Source organism: Bos grunniens, chromosome 20 (assembly GCF_055505025.1).
Source record: "Bos grunniens cultivar Pamir isolate PY7600 chromosome 20, Bosgru_T2T1.0, whole genome shotgun sequence".
Taxonomy (NCBI): Eukaryota; Metazoa; Chordata; class Mammalia; order Artiodactyla; family Bovidae; genus Bos; species Bos grunniens.
The window spans coordinates 71987370-72007754 of record NC_141184.1 but is presented as its reverse complement, the minus strand read 5'-3'; the positions used below and the strand labels follow the sequence as shown (position 1 = coordinate 72007754).

The 20385-nt window shown below is 45.9% G+C and overlaps 1 long non-coding RNA gene across 4 annotated transcripts; it reads right to left on the bottom strand.

The window, feature by feature from the left end:
- Positions 1-5090: 5090 nt before the first annotated feature.
- Positions 5091-20330, bottom strand: LOC147350656 (uncharacterized). Of its 4 annotated transcripts, none has more exons than XR_015149043.1 (3): positions 20096-20307; positions 9913-10244; positions 5091-7000 (listed from the first exon to the last, which is right to left on the bottom strand). It is a non-coding gene; the product is annotated as an uncharacterized LOC147350656 (long non-coding RNA). The 4 variants fall into 4 exon arrangements; XR_015149041.1 differs by having other exon boundaries at positions 20004-20293; XR_015149044.1 differs by having other exon boundaries at positions 5091-6695; positions 20004-20293.
- Between the last annotated feature and the right edge of the window lie 55 nt (positions 20331-20385).

Here is a 20385-nt window from a genome sequence, read left to right as displayed (position 1 = left end):
TCCTGATCTCAACAGCCTCTGAACAGCAGTTCTGAAAGTAAGGAAGAGCACCCCTGATCGGGAGATATTGAGCTCTCTGCCTAAGCCGGGAAGGCGCCTCACCACAGGTCTCACAATGGGAGTCAGAACCACTGCCCCCTGGGAGCCCGTCTTTGAGGCTCTGCAGTCCAGGCCCAAGAACACAGGCATAGTGGGGACAGTACTAACATGTGAGGCTGGACCTGGGATCCCCACTCCATTTCCTGAATGGTCTGTATCGCCGTGTGGCCAACCTTTCCAGGAAACCTCTCTCAGGACTCGGTGATGTGAGCCTCCACCATCACCCTTTCCTGACGCACCTTCTGTCGCAGCGCAACTACGGTTCTCGTCCTGCCTAGGAGCAGCCATCCTACACATACACCGTGTATGGACCAGCAGTTTGGCATGTGGGACTCCAGCGCCACATCCGAGGCAAGCAGGCTCCACACCTGGGCACCATGCCTTCAGTTTCATGGGCCCTGGGCTGGCACCCTCAGGTTTGTCTGAGGGGCAGTTGGGAGGTCCACCTGTATCCCAAGCAGCTCCCAGACTGGCTGGTCAGAGCAACAAGCAGCCTCTTTGAACGTGGGGACGCCCTGGCTCCTGCCCACCGCCTATGGGCGACCACCTCTGGCCCTGCTCCCGAGGAGGTGGGTGCCCGGATCAGCAGATGGGGCCACACATGCACACACTCGGCGGCAGAGAAGGGAGCGGCGGAGAAAGGCAGCTCTGGCCCCTGCCCAAGCCGTGTCTCCTGCCCAGACGCCGCCTCCCCGTCAGCACAGGCACCCGCTGCAGCTCCTTGTTCTCCTCCAGTTGGGCCTCCATCTGGCACAGCCTATTCTCCATGCTGCCATGACTCTCTCCCGCCTGTCCGCCAAGAACAGCATCAGCTCCGCTCTCAACGACCCTGTCCTGACAGCACGCGGGCTGTGACCGCAGGGGCGGCAAGCAGACCATGCTCTGTGTGGACCACCGGCCCCAGGTTCGTGGGGGGCATGCCCGCATGCCTGCTCACGCAGCCTGTGCAGTTTTGTGTGTGACGCGTGGCTCACGGAGGGTGCTGGTGACCGGCTCGTGAGAGAAGACGTGCTCCCCTCTGCCCTGGGCGCCGCAACCGCCGCCACTGCGCCCCCTCCTCGGACTGCATGTGGCAAGCCAGCGCAGGCAGCAGGACGCGCGAGGCACACATTCTACCTTCCTAAGCTGGGAAGGAAGTTTGAACCGTTTAGCCTCCTTAGTGGCAGAGCTTCTGGAAGACAAAAGGTCGGACTACGAGGCCAACCGGGGAAGGACAGCAGAGATGCCAGCGGGGAGGAGAAACCAAGCCTGGAGAAGATCACAGGCAGAAGGGCGCCCCCTGGCGGTTGTTAGTGACCCTGCTCTGGGAGGGTCTGCGAGCACCCGACACCGCCCACCACCCACCAACGGATGGACGGCCCCTCAGCTGCTCACTGAGCTCCGGGCAACGCTCCCAACAGCCACGCCAGCACAACCCCGCCTGACTCTTCATCACCAGCCAGTGCCCACCGGCAGTGCGGGGCAACACTTTCCCACCAGAAGGACAAGGTGGCTGACTGGCTGGCTGGCTGGCAGTGGGGACGATTCCCGTAGCAGCACCACATCCCTGGAATGTTTTTCATAAATCATGACCCCCACAGACACGACCGCCAGAAACATCATGATTCCACATTTCTTCGGGCCTGAAGATCTGAGGGTGAGCAAACATCACTCGACTTGTCTGACTGTATCACTGTCACACATCCCTTCAAGGAGCGGAACCTCAGAAAACTCGAGAAGATGGCCAGGCAAGCTGCCTCAGCAGAGCCCACACAGCATGCTCCCATCTCTCTGAGAGAACGGGCTCCACAGATGTCGCCAGACTCATCTGAGGGAATCAGAAGGAAATTTCAGCATTCAACAGGCAGGTGGAGGCGGGGATGAACTGGGAGACTGGGGTTGACATATATACAGTACTGATACTACACATAAAGTCAATGAGTAAGGACCTAGTGTACAGCACAGGGAAGTCTACTCAGTGCTCTGTGGTGAAGTAAATGGGCAGGAAATCTAAAAGAGAGGCAGACAGATAGACAGATAGATAGATAGATGATTGATTCACTTTGCTGTACAGCAGAAATTGACATAGCAGTGTAAAGCCACTATACACCAATTAATGAATGAATGGATGAATGAATTTTTACAAAAGGAGCACAATGGGCCCCCTAGAACTTGTGGAAAGGAGGAGTCCACACCCAGGGTGCAGCACAGCGCCAGGGCTGCCCTCATGTCGGTCCACTGCCAACGGACTGCCTGGACCAGGCCTCTTCTACCCCAGAGACCTCAACGCAGAGGTGAGGAGGCAGCCAGTTGTGGTCTCTCCAGTGCTCTGCTCTTACTCACGCAGCCATCCCAAGGCTGAGATCACCGGGAGAAGAAGGGACCCACAGTCCACCTCAGGCAGACAGGACCGCCATCACTCACTTCGCGGATGTCCCACTGCAGTTTCGTGTTCATGTCCTTGGACTTGAGGAGGTTCTTCCTGGCCGTGTCCAGGTCTTCCTCCAGATCTGTAACGTGGAAAGAGAGGGCTGCCAGGCACTCCTTCAACTGGCTCTCCTCCTGTGACTGCTTTTCTATGACTTCCTGAGTGCGATCTCCTTAGTCAGGTCTTACTCGTGGCTTAGAGAGCCGTAGGAGGGTCTCTAAGGGGGAAAGGAAGCCTTAGCCTTGTTTTGACAGGGAAGGAACACAGCACTTCCAGGCAATCGGTGAGGTCAAAACAAGGCACTAAGTGTACAAATCCAGGATGGATGGGTGGCTGGTACCTTCTCGTCCAGGGCCTTGTGGTGCTCAAACAGCAATTTCAGTGCCCTGAGCACCTCCACCTCACTGGTCATGTTAGCTGGGGACTGTGCCTGCCACTTGCCCACTGTAATCCAGAGGGATGGAACGTACCGGGAAACCAGTAACCCCAGGTGTTCCAACAGCAGCTGCAGGGCAGGGCCAAAGGGGCACTTTCAACCTCATGCTTGACTTCAGGGCCGATAACTCCTTTCAGCCTCACGCTACAGCTGGAAACATGCTAAGGCACGTTGGAATCCTGCCAGTTCAGTCTAAAGTTAAGAGTGGACTTCCCCAGGGGCCCAGTAGTTAAGACTCCACCCTTCTGCAGGGGTCATGGGTTTTAATCCCTGATTGGGGAACTAAGATCCCACACAAAGTGTAGCGTGGACAAAAATGTAAGTTGAGAACTCCCCTCTCAAAGGTACTAAAATTACATTAGCTCTCATCATAAATTTGGAGTAAGGTATGAGAACCCCGAACTGATCCACCCTGGTCTGCTCAGTGGGAAGATGTGAAAAATGACTTGAAAATCAGACAGAGTTTAAAGACAGCAACACGGAGGCTAGCGGTGACCCACGTGGGGCAAATGTCAACACATGAGAATCCCCCTACTGACCCTGGTGTTGCTTCTTTCTGCTTTCAGTTCAGCAATTTCCTCTTCTCTTTTAAGAAGCTGCTCCCTGCATATTTTGAGTTCTACACTAGGAGTTGGAAACTCCTAGAAAACAGTTAAAGGGGAAACTAAATGCAAATATAAATTAAAAAGAGAGAGAGACTGTGAAGACTGACCCTGTCAAGTCTCTCCAGGCTTCACACAAAGGATCTCCTTGCCCTTCCAGAGAAGAGGGGGTCCACTGACCCCAAGACCACATAGACCACCACAACTCAGACTGGCCTTTGGCCTCCACCTCGACCTGGCAGGCACGTGGCAGGGGAGAACCCAGAATCCAAGCCTGCCTTCTCAAGTCCCAGGGACGTCTGAGAAGCTTTCCAAAACATAAACCTAACAACAAAGTGGATAAAGAGATTCTTAAATGACACACAGACCAATGACCTAGAGCCACTGGGGAGAGTGAAGAATAAAGGGAAGGTCTACAAGGCCACCAAGATTTGGAGTGTTCCTCTGGGACAAAGGTGGATGGCACCCCAAGGCCATCTGTTAGCCTGACTCCACTGAAGCCACCCAGTCATTCAGTCAACTGGTTAAAATGTTAAATTTATGTTATATGTATTTTACCACAATTTACATGCATGCAGGGCCGTCCACGTGGTGAACTTGCTCAAGCTGAACCACACGGAGTCTTTTGTTCTTCTATTTTTCTTTGCAGAAATAGAAAGATCCTGGACTACATATCCCCTACTACATACTGAGTGTCCAGCACCCAGAACAGTGCCCAGCACTTGTAAGAGGCATGTAGTAGACATGTGAAGCTATGAGGGTGTATGTCATACACGTAAGCAGTAGGTACCCGTCATTAAAATACTGGACACATTGGTCCGTGGTTTGTAAGATGGGAGACATTAACGGGCTTAGCCTTCCTGCTTCAAGGACTGACTCTCTAGCTCGATCCTCATGCCCCAGAGACTCTTCCAGCCAGTGTATTCTTTCCTTGGAAGAAGGGAGACGTTAAGGGGCTTAGCCTTTCTGCTTCAAGGACTGACTTGATAGCTCAGTCCACATGCCCCCGTGACTCCTCCAGCCAGTGTTTCCCTTCTTGTGGGGCCCCCGCCCATCCTCTATGCAGCACCTGCACAACCTCTTACAAGGTAAACTGCTGGGGTCGATCCTGCCCACTAAGGCCAAAATGCCCTGGCCAGCAGGGCCCACAACTATGCTAACAAAATGAAACACAACCCCAACGCTTCACTGGGTGAGGGCCAATCCGACGGGCGTAGTCCCTGGCTGCTCTCACCTTGTTGAAGTCTTTTAATGGACTGGAACCTGGTGGTCTAGAGTCGATGATGAGAAGGTAAAGGAGAGAAAAAGGCTGATATTCCTTGATTTATGCAGAAAGCCAATAAAGCCCCCGACATGGGACTTGCTCTGTTCACGGAGGCCTCAGGTGCCCTCTCGATGGAGTGAAGACGGAGAGCACCTTCTCGAGAGGGTCTTAGAAGCCCGGGTAGGAAAGTGAACTCAGAGAGCCTCTGCGCTCCAAGAGATCACCCTGAAAGAGAGAGAGAGAGAGAGAGAGAGAGAGAGAGAAATACATGGGGACCAGAGCTCTGATGGAGCAAAGGTGTTTTAATCAACATGGTGTGGAAATATATACTGTCTTACAAGGTAGTTATTCTCAGCAAAGATAAAGATTAAAATTCCAGACTTACAAAACATAGGTGATCCATATTAAAGGGAAAGAGAGTTGTATACGATCACTTTTACCGTATGGTTCACAGGAAGGAAGAGGGTACTTATCACTGTATAGAAAAACTAATGAAGGAAATGCCTGGATTCTTCAGCCCGTGGGAGAGGCTTGCCTCTCCTCTTCAGGAATTAATAAGGAGCAGAGAATTCCTGACAGATCCAAAACAGCACACAGGAAGCCTCTTGTTAAATGCTTCCTGACAATTCCCTCTATTTTATTATATTTGTAAAAAAAAGGTCTTGACCAAATGAATTTGGTTAGTATTAACCAACCTTATAGAAAGGTGACGGTAAACAACAAATAAAATTATCAAGACAATCACCAAAGCTACAGTTCCAGACCCGATACTGTGGGTAATACTTTGAAACCATCCTCGTGGGTCTAGCCCAGGTAATTTGTTCAGCTAAAGTTTCCAAATTAGGGGAAGAGGGCAGATTTTTAGAAAAAAGTTTTAAAGATTTTCTTTTATAGTAGTTGTACATTCAGAGAGGCATTATCACGTATATTTATTAAATGAAATTTGATTTGTTCCCAGTTGTAGGCACTGTGATTGACGTGAACAGGAATAACACAAAAAGCTTAAAGAAATAGAGGTGTTAATACAAGTATATAGTTTGCAATTAATACAAGTTACAGAATGTAAAAGTCTTATTAAATTGTAAATTTTCTATGGCTATAACAAAAGGAAGTGGGACACAGGCCTGTATAAAATATGACTGACTGTAGCGAAAGAAATAGTTATTGTGACGACTGGTCCCTATGAAATGTCCGGTCCAAGTTCCAAGTTGTTCTGTGCTCTGATGCTTGCAGCAAGTTTCCAAATGGCCCATTGTTCAGGCCCACTCTGTTTATGGAGGACGATCTTAGGAGGAGGTGGGGCTAATCCATGGTCAAGTCACTCAAGAAGTCGTTTGTCATAGTAATGTTCCATCATAGTGTCAGTGACCTTCCATATCACACACAGTGTTGTTAATATCATCTGAGCAGTCAGATAACCACATACCATGGGGTCCCCAAGCAACAATTGTATGATTAGCCACAAACATTGATTTTCTTGATTGGTTTGACATTTGTCCCAAGGAATGGGAGTATAAGTAAAGTTTTTATAAGTAAACCCTTTGCACAAAGTTCTTTGTTCTTTCCCTAACTCTTTCCCGAAAGTTTCAGTAGTATAAACATGGTTTACAGACAACGAAAGGGCAGTAAATAATCCAAGCAGTGTCTGAAAGTCTTCTTTTGGAGGTAGGATGAAAGCCCAAATTTGTCAGCCCAAATTTGTCGGCTGACGTTTATGCACAATTTTGCTGGGCCCGTGCACAAGGGAAGGACTTCATAGCCTAAAGAAATATTAATTAGTTTTCTTTCCTGCCCAGGGTATGAAGGCCCTTTCATGTACTAGGGAGAAAGCATATGTATAGAGTCATTAGTTGAAATGATTGGTCCTCTCTCCGTCCATTCGACCACCTGCAATAGAGGGGGGTTGGGTGTTAGTCTGAGCTTGAGCAGGGGGAGGTACAGGCCAAAAGACTGAGCATTGCCGGGAGAATGTACTCAGGACTCGGAGGCAACCCCTGTTGAGAGACCAAATTTTCAGCTTGATTAGTAGGGCTTTTATTTGTCTCCAAGTGAGGAGATCATCGGGGTGATGCCGTCGAAGGCGGTGCTTTCTGGAGATCTTTGGAGCAGACATGGCCCGTATTGGAATTTCTTCTTCCTGGGGTTCTTATTTCATCTCCATTTTGAATGCCGGGGGCCCCCTTGGGTTGAATCTTAAGAAGAGGTTAAAAAATTTAAAACAAATAAAGCTGTAGTAACAATAGTTATAGGTTTAGAAAATATGTTAGAAGCTAGTAAAGTCTGCTTTAGATAAGGAAGACAGTAGTGTACCTGTGTATTCCCCTTTTTAATTTTTTTTATTTGTAACTTTAGTGTGTGATGTGTTTATTTTGACTATGTCTTGTGTCTGTGGATTATAAGGAATACCTGTAATACGTATTTATTGATAGGTATTACAATTTTATGAGGATCGGAGCCAATTAGAGTTTTAGTCCTAATTCTTCCATTGATAACGATTAGAGCAATTAAATCAAGGTTGGGTGTAAGTGACTTTATTTCCATAAAACGGATATAGATCCATTTTACTGGGTCTTCTTGTTGGGCAATAAGTCCTGTGGGAGAATGAGAGGGGAGTATAAACAATTCTAGAGGTAAATCTATTTTGATGCGAGTACGAAATTGTTTTTCTAATTTATTTTGCACCAAACAGAGTTCTTCTCGTGCCTCTTGAGAAAGTGAACAAGGGCTATTTAAATCAGGATCTCCTTTTAAAGTACTAAATAGACTATTCAGTTGATAATTAGCAATGCCTAAAGAAGGTCTAATCCAATTAATATCCCCTAAGAGCTTTTGAAAATCATTTACGGTTGATAATTTATCAGCACGGATCTGAGTTAGTTGGGGAGTAATGCGTTGCCTATTAACAACGAACCCCAAGTAATAGTATGGTGTAGAGGTTTGAATTTTTTCAGGGGCAATGATTCATCTAGAGTTTTTAAAGCATAGTTGAGCTATATCAAACATGTGTTCAGTGTTTAAGATAGATGGAGCCGAAAACAATATATCATCCATATACTGAATAACGAGAAAGTTAGGAAATTGCTTTCTCACAGGCTCAAGGGTTTTGGCTACGTAGTACTGACACATGGTGGGAGAATTCATCATCTCTTGTGGCAGTACAGTCTATTGGTACCGTTTATGAGGTCTAATATGATTAGGATAAGAGAGAGAGAAAGCGAATCTCTATTGGTCTAAAGGGTGTAAAGGTTTATTAAAAAAGCAATCTTGTCCTGGTTGCAATGCACCCATAGGTTTCACAGATGCACTAACTTTTCTAAGGTCTGTTAGGAGACGCCATTTGTTAGGTTTTTTTTTTTTTTTTTTTTTTTTTATGACAAAGATAGCAGAGTTCCAAGGAGAACAAGACTCTTCAATATGTTTTAATTCTAGTTGTGCATCTATAAGTTCCTTAGCTGCCTGTAATTTCTCTTTCGTGAGGGGCCACTGCTCTGTCCAAATAGGCTCGTCATTCTTCCAAGTTATTTTAATAATTGTATTGTTTGTTAAATGAGGAGGGGCCCCCAGGGAAAATGTGGAATGTATATCTGAGTATGTCATATCTTATATCTTTTTATTAAAAGCATATATCTCACTTTTCCTTAGCAACTATGAAGTGTCTTGTACATTAGCATTTTATAGATTGGTGAATATATTTATTACATATAAATATATATTTATATTTATATATATCAATATATTATACATTATAAAATATATTTATTAATAGTTTAAAATCTCTTTAGTCTTTCTGTAAGAAAAACTTTTTGTAAGAGGAATTTAATGTTTAGTAATTAATGTTTTAAAATCTTATTTTATTTGGAAATGACCTAGCTATTTAATAAACTTTTATTATTTAGTTTAGTAGAACTCTAGAAATTTAAGTTATTCCAATCCTAAGAGACTATTTTAGATTATAATAACAGATTACAATAATAGATTATTCTATTAAAAATATAATAACTTTTAATAGTTTATCCAAAAGTTTTTATCTCATATATATATATATATATCTCATATATATATATATATATATATATATATATATATATAAAGAGTTACCTTTTTGACAAATTTAGTTTACCTTAAACCTAGGCATAATAAAAGTATTATATAATGTTGATGATTTAAGACATGTCTTAATTAGATTAGCAAACAATTATATTTAAATTATACTCATATGTAAATAATTATATATATTTAATATTTTTCAGTTCATGTGAATTTGAATTTAAATAGAGCTCATTAACTTCATAGTATCTAAAACCAAAGCTGGTATATCGATGGCAGCACTGCCAGATGTTGAGGGTTTCAGGTAAAAGATGGAATTTGTCTCAGGTTTTTGCTGAAGGGGACCTGGGGGGTCCCTGCTTGCAGTTTTCTGGAATAGGTTTCCTTTCAATGTCAGATTTAGACTTACAATCTTTTGCCCAATGCATTCCTCTACTGTAGCGAGGGCAGATTTTTGGAGGTCTTTTATCTTTATATATTTTTCTTTTCTTTTTTTTTTTAAGCTTTCTTAGGGCTGTCCCTTTTCAAATGGTTCTTATTTCCACATGTAAAGCATCCTTTATTTCCCTTTCTTAAGGCAGCAGCTATTGTTTCAGCGACCATTTGCATCTTTTGAGTTTCTAATCCTAGATTGCGACAAGCCTTCAAATAATCAATAGTCCCTTTCTCACGAATTGGAGCCATAGCTTTTTGACATCCCTGATTTGCATTATCACATAATGCAGGTAATTTGCAAGTAATTAAAGGTGTTTTAATCAACATGGTGTGGGCATATATACTGTCTTACAAGGTAGTTATTCTCAGCAAAGATAAAGATTAAAATTCCAGACTTACAAAACATAGGCAATCCATATTAAAGAGAGAGAGAGTTGTAAAGCAAATAATTTCTCTAGTTGCCTTTTGGCTTCTCCAAATACACTACGGGAAATAGCAGTTTCTAATCTAGCTAAAAAATCAGCATGCATTTCGTTAGATCCCTGAACTTTAAATAAGTGATGAATTAAAGTAGAAAAGTGATGGGGCTTTCCAGCCTTTTTACCCATGTCTTAGTACTTACCGGCCTCAATAGGCCCTGGGGTCACTCCGTCCAAGAATCTGCCTACGTGCACCAAGTCCCTGTTCTGGGTGCCACTTGTTGAGGTCCTTTAATGGACCGGAACTTGGTGGTCCGGAGTTGACGACAAGAAGGTAAGGGACAGAAAGAGGCTGATATTCCTTGGCTTATGCAGAAAGCCAATAAAGCCCCCGACACAGGGCTTGCTCTGTTCACAGAGGCCTCAGGTGCCCTCTCAATGGAGTGAACATGCAAAGTGCCTTCTCGAGAGGGTCTTAGAAGCCCAGGCAGGAAAGTGAATTCAGAGAGCCTCTGCAGAGCTCCAAGGGATCAGCCTGAAAAAGAGATAGAGAGAGAGAGAGAGAAAGACACGGGGACCAGAGCTCTGATGGAACAAAGGTGTTTTAATCAACATGGTGTGGAAATACATACTGTCTTACAAGGTAGTTATTCTCAGCAAAGATAAAGATTAAAATTCCAGACTTACAAAACATAGGCGAACCATATTAAAGAGAGAGAGAGTTGTAAACAGTCACTTTTACCGTATGGTTCACAAGAAGGAAGAGGGTACTTATCACTATATAGAAAAATTAATGAAGGAAATGCCTGGATTCTTCGGCCAGCAGGAGAGGCTTGCCTCTCCTCTTAATTCCTGAGTATTCAGGAATTAATAAGGAGCAGAGAATTCCTGACAGATCCAAAACAGCACACAGGAAGCCTCCTGTTAAATGCATCCTGACATCACCTCAGGCCACTCTCCTTACAGGACTTGGGCCGAGGCCAAGTTCTTCCTTGTCTTGGCCTTTGCCTTGTGGTTGCAGCACTGAAAAAGCGCCCACAGCCGGGCCCTTCTGCAACCCATCCTCGCGGATGGGGGCAGCCCCCCACTCGGGGGCAACTGCTGTTTCACGGTAGGATACCTCCGCTCCTGAGCTATAACCACCAATCTCACACTACAAACACTGCTATTCACACTATGACCACCGCTCTCACACACACTGCTCTCACACACACCACTCCCACACTATGACCACTGCTCTCACACTATGACCAATAGCACCACTGTCTCAAGGAGAAATGGCACGAAGGCTCTGCCTCCAGCACGTCTCCCAGGAGCCCAGAACCGGAACCCACTCAGTCACAAGGGGCTCTGTCGTAACAGGGGGGCTGGGCTCAGGCCCACCGTCAAGGGTACAGAGAGGGGGGACGGGCTGCCAAAAAGATGACAGGTGAGTGTGGGGTGCGGGAGAAGGAAGGCCGTGCCCATGGCTCAGGCCCCCTGTCAAACACGACCCTGCAAGGTACTGGGTCACAGTCGAACCGACCAGTATAAACTCTTTCAGAAACCACCACCCCTGGGAATGAGCACGTCTTCTAAGTGGGCTTCTGCACCCCTTTAAGCCCCAAACAAGCCTCCAGTGAGGCTACTGAAAGGGCACCCATGAACTCAAGGGCATCCCCAGAATCCACCCGGCTGAGGAGGACTCACCACGCTAGCTGCCCCTCACTCTCACCCTGAGCTCAGTCCTCCCTGACTGACTCCCTCACTCAAGCTCAGCAAGGGCTTGACCAACCTCGCTCCAGGTACTTAAAATGAACCCACAGTGGGTACAGGGGTTCATTCAACCTGCTGTGAACTCATCCTTTTAACTTCAACCCTGGGCTGTCAGATGACTCTGCTCCGTGGGGGCTGCAAGGTGGAGGTTCAGGGATGTCCCTGCCTCGAGCCGTGACAGCCAGTGCCTCGCAGACGCCACCAGGTGCTGCCCCACCCTCCGCCCCCGAGTCTCCCACCCCTCTCCTGGCCCCACTCCCACCCTTGCGGCTCTCCACTTGCCAGGGCACAGGCCACTTGCTCCTGGCTCAGCCTGGACCTCTGCTGTCACTTGAGGGCCTCAGTCCCCAGGGTGCTTGGGGTCCTATATCCACCCATCTCACCAATTACACACTCTGGGAGAGACAGAGTACAGTTTGGGGTCCTGCCCACAGTTCACCCTGAACACGTTCTCTTTTTTTGGCTTTATCTACTGGAGTTCTCTGAGATGTGTTTTTAAAACCTCAACTGTTGCTTTCAAAAAGACTGTAAAATCACTGTGTTCAACTTTAAGAATAAAATCTTCATTTTCCACCTTAAAGTAAAACTGGAGGGAAAACTAAAAGCAGTCATTTTTTCAAACTGAAAAAGAAAACCCACATGTGACCATGTCACAGAATACAGGTCACGTAACCCCTCCCTCCTCAGCCTTGGCCTCCACCACCAGCAGCCCGTCGTCGCAAGGCCTGCCCTGGGCCGGCAGGGGCAAGGGAAGAGGGGAGACCGGCTCCTCTGTCTCCAGGCCACGTCGGCTGCTTGCTCCACCTCCTTCCCAAGTTCACGTGGCACTGAAACAGCCTGGGCAAGCTGGGGATTCTGACCAGAAACACAACCGTGGGTACTAAGCAAGGACACCTGGTTCTTGTTTTCCCCAGTATCAAAGTTGATCAATACAAGTACTGTGACTGTTGCATGTGGCTTCAGATGACAGACTACACCCAGGGTGTCCCCACATCCAGTGACAGATGCAAGCAGCTTGTAGGTCAGCCTACCGAGAACTAGAAAAGCTAAATACAGTTTAAAAAGAGGTCCTTAGGCAGCCACAATCCAAGATTTCAAACAAAAGGGAAGCCCAGTGAGGGAACTGAAGACTGAGAGGCCCGCTCCTTCCCTTGGGCCATCTGAACAAAGCCGACTCTGCGAAGAAAAGGCAGGGAAAAAGTCAAGCAGAGGGGACTGGATAACACAGCTCTGGATGGTTCCTTGGGCTGGGAAGACAAAAATTTGTGTGCAGGCCTAGAGAATCAGTTCGGATATCAGAAAATGTACCCAACACTCTGCCCGAACTGGTTGAGCACTATCTGTCACCTCGTGGTGCTCAGGAGACAGATGGTGGGCTTCAGGACCTGCTGAGAAGAGGGCGGCCCTGGGAGGCAGCCCAGGCTTCCAGATGGAGACGCTGGAAAGCTCCTCCCTGGGCTCGGGGGGAAAGGTGGGTGAAGGCTGCTGAAACTGAGCTTACAAGGAACCCCCAGCCTCAAGTCCCTCAGGCCCTGAGTGAACAGACAGCTCTGTCCCCACTGGAGGTCTGTGTCAGAGGAGACTCTGGAGAAGACAGCATCACTCAGAACCTCTAGGGTTTTCCAAACATAATGTCCAACATGCAATCAAAAAAGCAAAAGAGGGTGTAACAACAAACAGGACCAAGAGAAAAAAAAAAAAAAACTGAACCAGATCCAGAGGTATCAGATGTATATCAGCATATCAGAGGTATGCTAGAGGTATTAGATGCAAATGTCACCTGTTGAAAAATACACTTGACGAAAGGAAAACTTTCTGAGAATCAAAACTGACTCTCGAACTTTACAATAACAGTGACTGAATTTAAGAACTCAGTCTCTGGCCTTAACATCAAATTGGACATAGCTGAAGAGATGATCAGTGAACTGAAGGATGGGTCAGGTAAAAATATATATAAGAGAGAAAAAAAGGATAGAATATACTGAAGGAGCCCCATGTTAAACTACGTTGTTAAAAAGTATAAATGGGGACCCTCATGGTGGAGAAAAGAGAAAGGGGAATAAGAAATGCCTCCAGGGGTTGAAACGAAAGAGCCTCTTGATGAAAGTGAAAGAGGAGAGTAAAAAAGCTGGCAAAACTCAACATTCCAAAAAATGAAGATCATGGTATCCGGCCCCAGCACTACGTGGCAAATAAATGGGGCAACAATGGAAACAGTGACAGACTTTATTTTTTGGGCTCCATAATTACTGTAGACAGTGAAATTAGAAGATGCTTGCTCCTTGGAAGGAAAGCTATGCCAAACCTAGACGGCATATTAAAAAGCAGAGACATTATTTTGCCGACAAAGGTCATTTAGTCAAAGCTATGGTTGTTCCAGTAGTCATGTATGGATGTGAGAGTTGCCCCATGAAGAAGGCTGAACGCCAAAGAATCGATGCTTCTGAACTGGGGAGTTGGAGAAGACTCTTGAGAGACCTGTGGACTGCCAGGAGATCCAACAAGTCACTCCTAAAGCAAATCAGACCTGAACATTCACTGCAAAGAGTGATGCCGAAGCTCCAATATTTTGGCCACCTGCTGCGAAGGACTGACTCATTGGAAAAGAACCTGATGCTGGGGAAGACTGAAGGCAGGAGGAGAAGGGGACGACAGAGGATGAGATGGTTGGATGGCATCAATGACTCGATGGTCATGAGCCTGAGCGAGCTCGGGGAGTTGGTGATGGACAGAGAAGCCTGGTGTGCTGCAGTCCATGGGGTCGCAACGGGGCAGATACGGAGCGACTGAACTGGCTGACAGGGACAGTGGCAAGAGTTGGTTCAAGAATCAGACCACTGACTCAAAAATGAAACCACACATTGGTTTCAGCAGCTCTGCAGGTGCCTAAGGCAAGAACAGCATGTTCAAGCGCTCAGAGGAAAAAGGTGTGGCTTTTAGTGGCACAGCAACACTGAGAGCTGACTTTCCAAGAACAAGGAAGTCAGAAGATAATGGACTGGCATCTGTAAAATGCTGAAAAACAAATAACCACCAACCTGGAATTCTATACTCAACAAAAATACTCTTCGAATGTGAAAGCAAAATAGAGACTTTGAGGGCAAAGGGAAATGAGACAATTCATCACCCACACACATGAACTAAAAAAATATTCAGGCAGTGCTTTGGGAAAAAGAAAAGTAGTCTATGACGGAAATATAAAAAACAAGTAGAGACCAACAACGAGGTAACTGTGAGGGTAAATATTAACTCTACAAAACAATGATGTTAACGCCAAATATATATCTAACAGTTCAAAGTGTAACAGTGACAAGGAGGAAACAGTCGAGTCAGGGAGGCAGTAAAGTACTAAGTTAGGCTTGAGTGTAAAACACACGCTGTGTCTGCAAATATGCACCTAACAACCTGACAGAGGAGCACAGAACTAGAGAAACACTTCAAACTTCTAAAAGAAGGCAAGAGCAAAGAACACAGACTAGGTGGGACAAACAGAAAACACACAGCAACATGGTGTCTACACACTGAATATCAACATTATAAACACAGCAAACACTCTCATTAAAAGATAAAGTGTCATACTGATTCCAATGAAAACTGTACACTATTCACAGAGCTACATGTTAAGATGGAATATCTTTTAGACAGGTGAAACTAAAAGATACCCAGGCCAACAAGGACAGAAAACTGATGTGGCAACATCACTGTCAAATAGTCTCTAAAGAAAGAAGCATTTCTAGTGATAAAAAGGAGCATCTCATACTGACACAAGTTCAGTCTAGCAAGAAGATGAGGATTCTAAATTTGAATGTACCTAATAACATAACCTCAAAATATCAATACATAAAAACTGACAGAAATAGAAAAGGAGTAACAGCCGAGTTCATAATCCCAGTGGGAGATATTAAAGACACCTCTCTCGTGGAACTGGGCCCCCTGGTATGTAGTCATCTGCAGCCATGAAGTACCTGAAATATGGCTGGCTCTACAATGAGATGCGCTGCAAGCCTAAAACACATACTGGATTTTAAAGACTGAGCATGAAAAAAAGAATGCGAACTATTTCATTAGGTTTTATCATGTTGATTACACACTGAAATGATATTTTATGTGTGCTAAAATAAAATATATTACAGGTAATTTCACCTACTTCTGCTTTTACTCAATGTGGCTACTGGAATCGGAATTACATGAGTGACAAGCCTGATCTGACTGATACACATGGAACATTGCATCCCACTGATACATATTATTTTCAAGAGCCAAAGGAACATATAACAAAAAGAATATATATTGGGCCATTAGGAAAGCACAAATTATTTCAAAGGACTGAAATAATGCAGGGTATACTTAGCGACTGCAATGGGCTGATGGTTTATGGGCCCTCAAACTTCATCCGGCAGGTGGTGATGATCCAAGGAGGCAGGCACTCTGGGAGGGGTCAGGCCAGGAGGGAATGGGCTCCTGTGCTGCGAGAACAGGGAGAAGCAGCAGGCAGTCTAGGAACCAGGAAACAGGCCTCACCAGACGAGGCACCTGCTGGTGATCTTGGGACTCCCCAGCCTCCAGGCCTACAAGAAACAACTTTCTGTTGTTTATCAGCTAGTCTACGGGATTTATAACAGTAGCCCCAAAAGCCTACAACGGGGCTCTTCATGGAATTAAGCTGGAAATCAAACAAGGGTCACTAGAAAAACCTCCCCAAACATTCGGAAGTTAAATGACATACTGCTTGAAGAATTTCCTGATTAATAATTTTAAAAAACACAATGAAAATTAGAAAATACTTTTCCATAAAAGATAATGAAAATCTGGCTTATTCAAACCTGTGGGATGCAGCGAACTATGTTTAGAGGGTAACTTAAAGCCTTAAACACGTACACTGGAAAAGAAGGAAGGCTAAAAATCAATTAAGCCTCCCTCCCAAGAAACCAGAAAAAACACCATAGCGAATGAAACACAAGGCAGATGGAAAAAAAAAAAAAAGAAAGAGCAGAAAACAAGGAAACAGAAAGCAAATATGAAGTTTCTTTAAAAAGAAAGCCAAAAGTTGGCACTTTGAAAGGAATGATAAAAACTGATAAACCCCTAGAAAGACTTATTAAGAAAAAGAGACAAAGCACAAATCACCAGCATCGAGGGTTTTTAAAAGGGGAGACAACACATCTTGCAGATAAGAAAGATATTATGAACCACAGTTCACTTACTAACTGGAGAGTCTGCTCATCTCAATAAATTCCTAGCAGGGGGGGAAATGTTTTACTGAAATAGACCCACGAAGACATACAATATGAGAAAATTTTATTTGCATGAAAAAAATTACATCTGAAATTAAAAGCCTCCCCACAATGAAACCAACTGGTTTTGCCAATCAGTTTTTCCAAAAATCTAGGGAAGAAAACAGTAGTCTCACAGGAATTCTCGGGGTAAACAAGGAACACTCTGCAAACTTGTTTTGTAAGACTAGCATAACCTTGATACTAAAACCAACAAGGAAGAAGTACAAGAAAGTAAAATTACAGACTCTGAGTATAGATGAAATAATCCTAAATAAAACACTAACAAGTAAAGTCCAACTGAAGGAGAATACATTGAGATCAGGTTGGGGTTGTTTTAGAATCACAAAATTTTTAAAAGTTAAATCACCACATAAAAGAAAAATCACCTGTTTCAAAATCTGCAGAAGATAAACTTAAGAATTTTTAATGTAATAATTTTAGTTCATGACTAAGAAAAAACTGCTTAGTAAACTAACAGAGAAGAATTTACATATTTTGATAAAAATATCTACAAAAAAGCTAATATCCTGTGTGATGGTGAAATAGTGAAAGCTTTTCCTCTGATAATTGGACAGAGACAAGGATACTTATTCTCACTACTTCTGTTCACCACTGTACTGGAGATCCTAGTCCGTACAATAAGTCAAGAAAAAGGAAAGGGTTATCACAGTTGCAAAGGGGAAAAAAAAGAACTTATTTGCAGACATAATTGTGTATACAAAAAAAAATACAATTAGAAGGATTTGAAGTAAGTGGATTTACCAAGGGAATATAGACAAGTCAATTCTATCTCTATTAGGAATTTATAATGGCACTAAAAATATCAAGTTATCTAATTAAACATGTGCAAAACATACAGCAAACTATAAACTTCTAAGATAAATAAGATCTAAAAAAATGGAGAGCTATCTGTATTGTGTTCATGGATTATAAGAACAACATAAAAGGCACACACACACACACACACACACACACAGAGTTAATCGTGTGAGGCGATGCGGATGTGGGGCAATCATTCCACGACGTCTATGGGCATCAAGTCATCACAATGTAGACTTGAAATACACACAAACTGTATCTGTCAATGACTCCTTAGTGAAGCTGGGGGTCTAAAATCGGCGCTTGGCACCTGGTAGCTGGCAGGTGTGGGAACCGGGGTTCACATGCAGGCTGTACACACTCTTAATCACAGGTGAGACTTGAGGCAACCCAGCAACTCTCCATTTTTTTTTCTGTTTTGCTCTGTTCCCCTTGCCATTTGTGTTTAACAGATACCCAGTATCGAGTGAGCAGCGTCAATGCAGCAATAATGTTTTCCCATCTAAGGCGGGAGCATGTAACACTAGCAGACTTCCCAATCGCCCTGAGATAACTGGAGTGCCCCATCACAACAGAAAGCAAAGAAACACGACAGTCCCCGAGAGAGAGTTGCCCCACGGCAGGGGGAACTAGGTCCACCAGACGTCCCAAGGGGACGCTCAGGGGCTTGGAGCCCAGGCTGGGCCCCTCAGCTTGAGACCACACTTGCCTTTCCACCATTCTGCCGGTCCTGGCAGAAGAAAGCCAGGCCATGGAAGGGGGAAGGTGTGGCTGGCCCGTGGGACTCAGGGCAGGACTGACTTCCGTCTGTGCTGGGCTCCATGTCCAGTCACCACCCTTGGTGTGTACAAAGCTCTTGAGATCATTGTAGGTTTTTGGCAAAAAAGCAATGGAGCTGAAGTCACTTAGGATGGCTTTTAAGGAAAAAAATCCTCACTGAGGATTCCCTCAGCACCAGCCTCGGCCCCTAGTGAGATGCAGACTCCTGGTCATCCATGGCTGTGCCCGCAGCCCACCAGCTCCAGGAAAGGACTCCGCCTTCTCTTCTCTGTGTGCCATGAACCTGCACAGTGGGCCTTCAGAACCTCAGGAGACTCACCCCACCCCCACTGTAGCCAGAACCCTCCCCAGGCATTAAAACAGCTGTGGAGTCACTTTGGCCCAAGCCCTGGTTACGGATCCCTAGAGCCCACTACAGCCTCTACAGCATGATTAATCAGGCCCTTTACACACAGATTGCTGCCTGTCAGATCTGAGCTTTGGATTCATGGTCAGCTCTGTCCCTCCCGTGGCAGCCAGGTGGGCCGCAATGCAGACAAAGGAGCTCAGGAGCTGAGTGTCAAGGGAAGCATTGAAAGGACAGCGATGGATGCAACCTGTTGCAAACTGAAGGAGGGTCCCTGCATGTCTCAGAAACGGCCTCTGGTGTGCAGGTGTGGAGGAGGGCCCCCACGGTGCAAAGGAAAGAGAGGTACTCGGGGGCAAAGGCTCTTGGCCTCTCCGGTAGCAGCTCCAGGTGGTAGCTCGTGAACAGTGGACAGCCAATGTGGTCACATGAGCGTGACACTTATTCCCTCACAAAGAAAGAGAAAGGGGGCAGGGTGTGGGAGTACCCGGAGGGTGCGGTGGGGAGGATGAAGAGAGGTGTCCCTCCTCTCTTCAGTGCAAATTGCTTTTGTGAGTCTCAGAGCTGCCAGAAGGCAGTTACCAAGTCAGGTCCCCACAGTATCCAGTGTGGGCTGGGTGCCTTAGCCCCCGTCACATGGACAAGCCACACCACATGGCTTCCCTGAGTTCTAACAGAAGATCGGGGGGTTTTGTCTAGGTACACACTTCCTTGCTGTAGCTGTGTTACCCACTTCTGTGAGCCCCCGTTTTGTCCTCTAGATAAAGGACATCAATTGCTACCTTAGCAGGTTGCCAGCTTAATCCCATGAAGACTAATTAGGGTAATCCTACAATTAATATCTGGCCTTAAGAGATATCAATGAATAGCTGGCCTTAAGAGATATCAATGAATAGCTGGCCTTAAGAGATACTGGGCTTCCCTGATAGCTCAGCTGGTAATGAATCCTCCTGCCATGAGGAGACCCTGGTTTGATTCCTGGGTTGGGCATGCTGATCCACTACAGAAGGGACAGGCTACCCACTTCAGTATTCTTGGACTTCTCTTGGGGCTCAGCTGGTAAAGAATATTCCTGCATTGCAGGAAACCTGGGTTCAATCCCTGGACTGGGAAGATCCCCTGGAGAAGGGAAAGGCTACCCACTCCAGTATTCTGGCCTGCAGAATTCCATGGACTGTATAGCCCATGGGGTTGCCAAGAGTTAGACATGACTGAGGGACTTTCACTTCACTTTCAAGAGATATGACCTGAATCCAGATTAAACTGAAGTCTCCCAGTATCATCTGGCATTTCTTCCCTGAAGCCAGCCAAAACTCACAGAGGAGCATTTCCAGGGTCTCCACGTAGCCAGCTGGACAGAAAATCCAGTGTGGTTCAAACAAGCTGACAGACAAGCAGGAGAGGACTCACGGGCAGACGGCCTCCCTCTGGCCTCAGGGCAGCTCCCGGACCACAGCAAGAACTGGCGCTCTCAACCCCTGGGCTCAGCAGTGCCCTCCTTCTCAGGCCGGCGGCTCTACCCTGACGGGCGCAGGAAGGCCACCAACTGCCCCAGGCTGACCTCAATCCCCTCCCACAGCTGTAGCCTGACCTCACCTGGCCTCACCCCTTCCGGCAGAACCAGCCCTCCTCTTCCCTTGATTCCAGTGTGAGGCCCGGCCCTGGGCCCTGATTGGTCACCACCCCAGTCCTGAGCCACT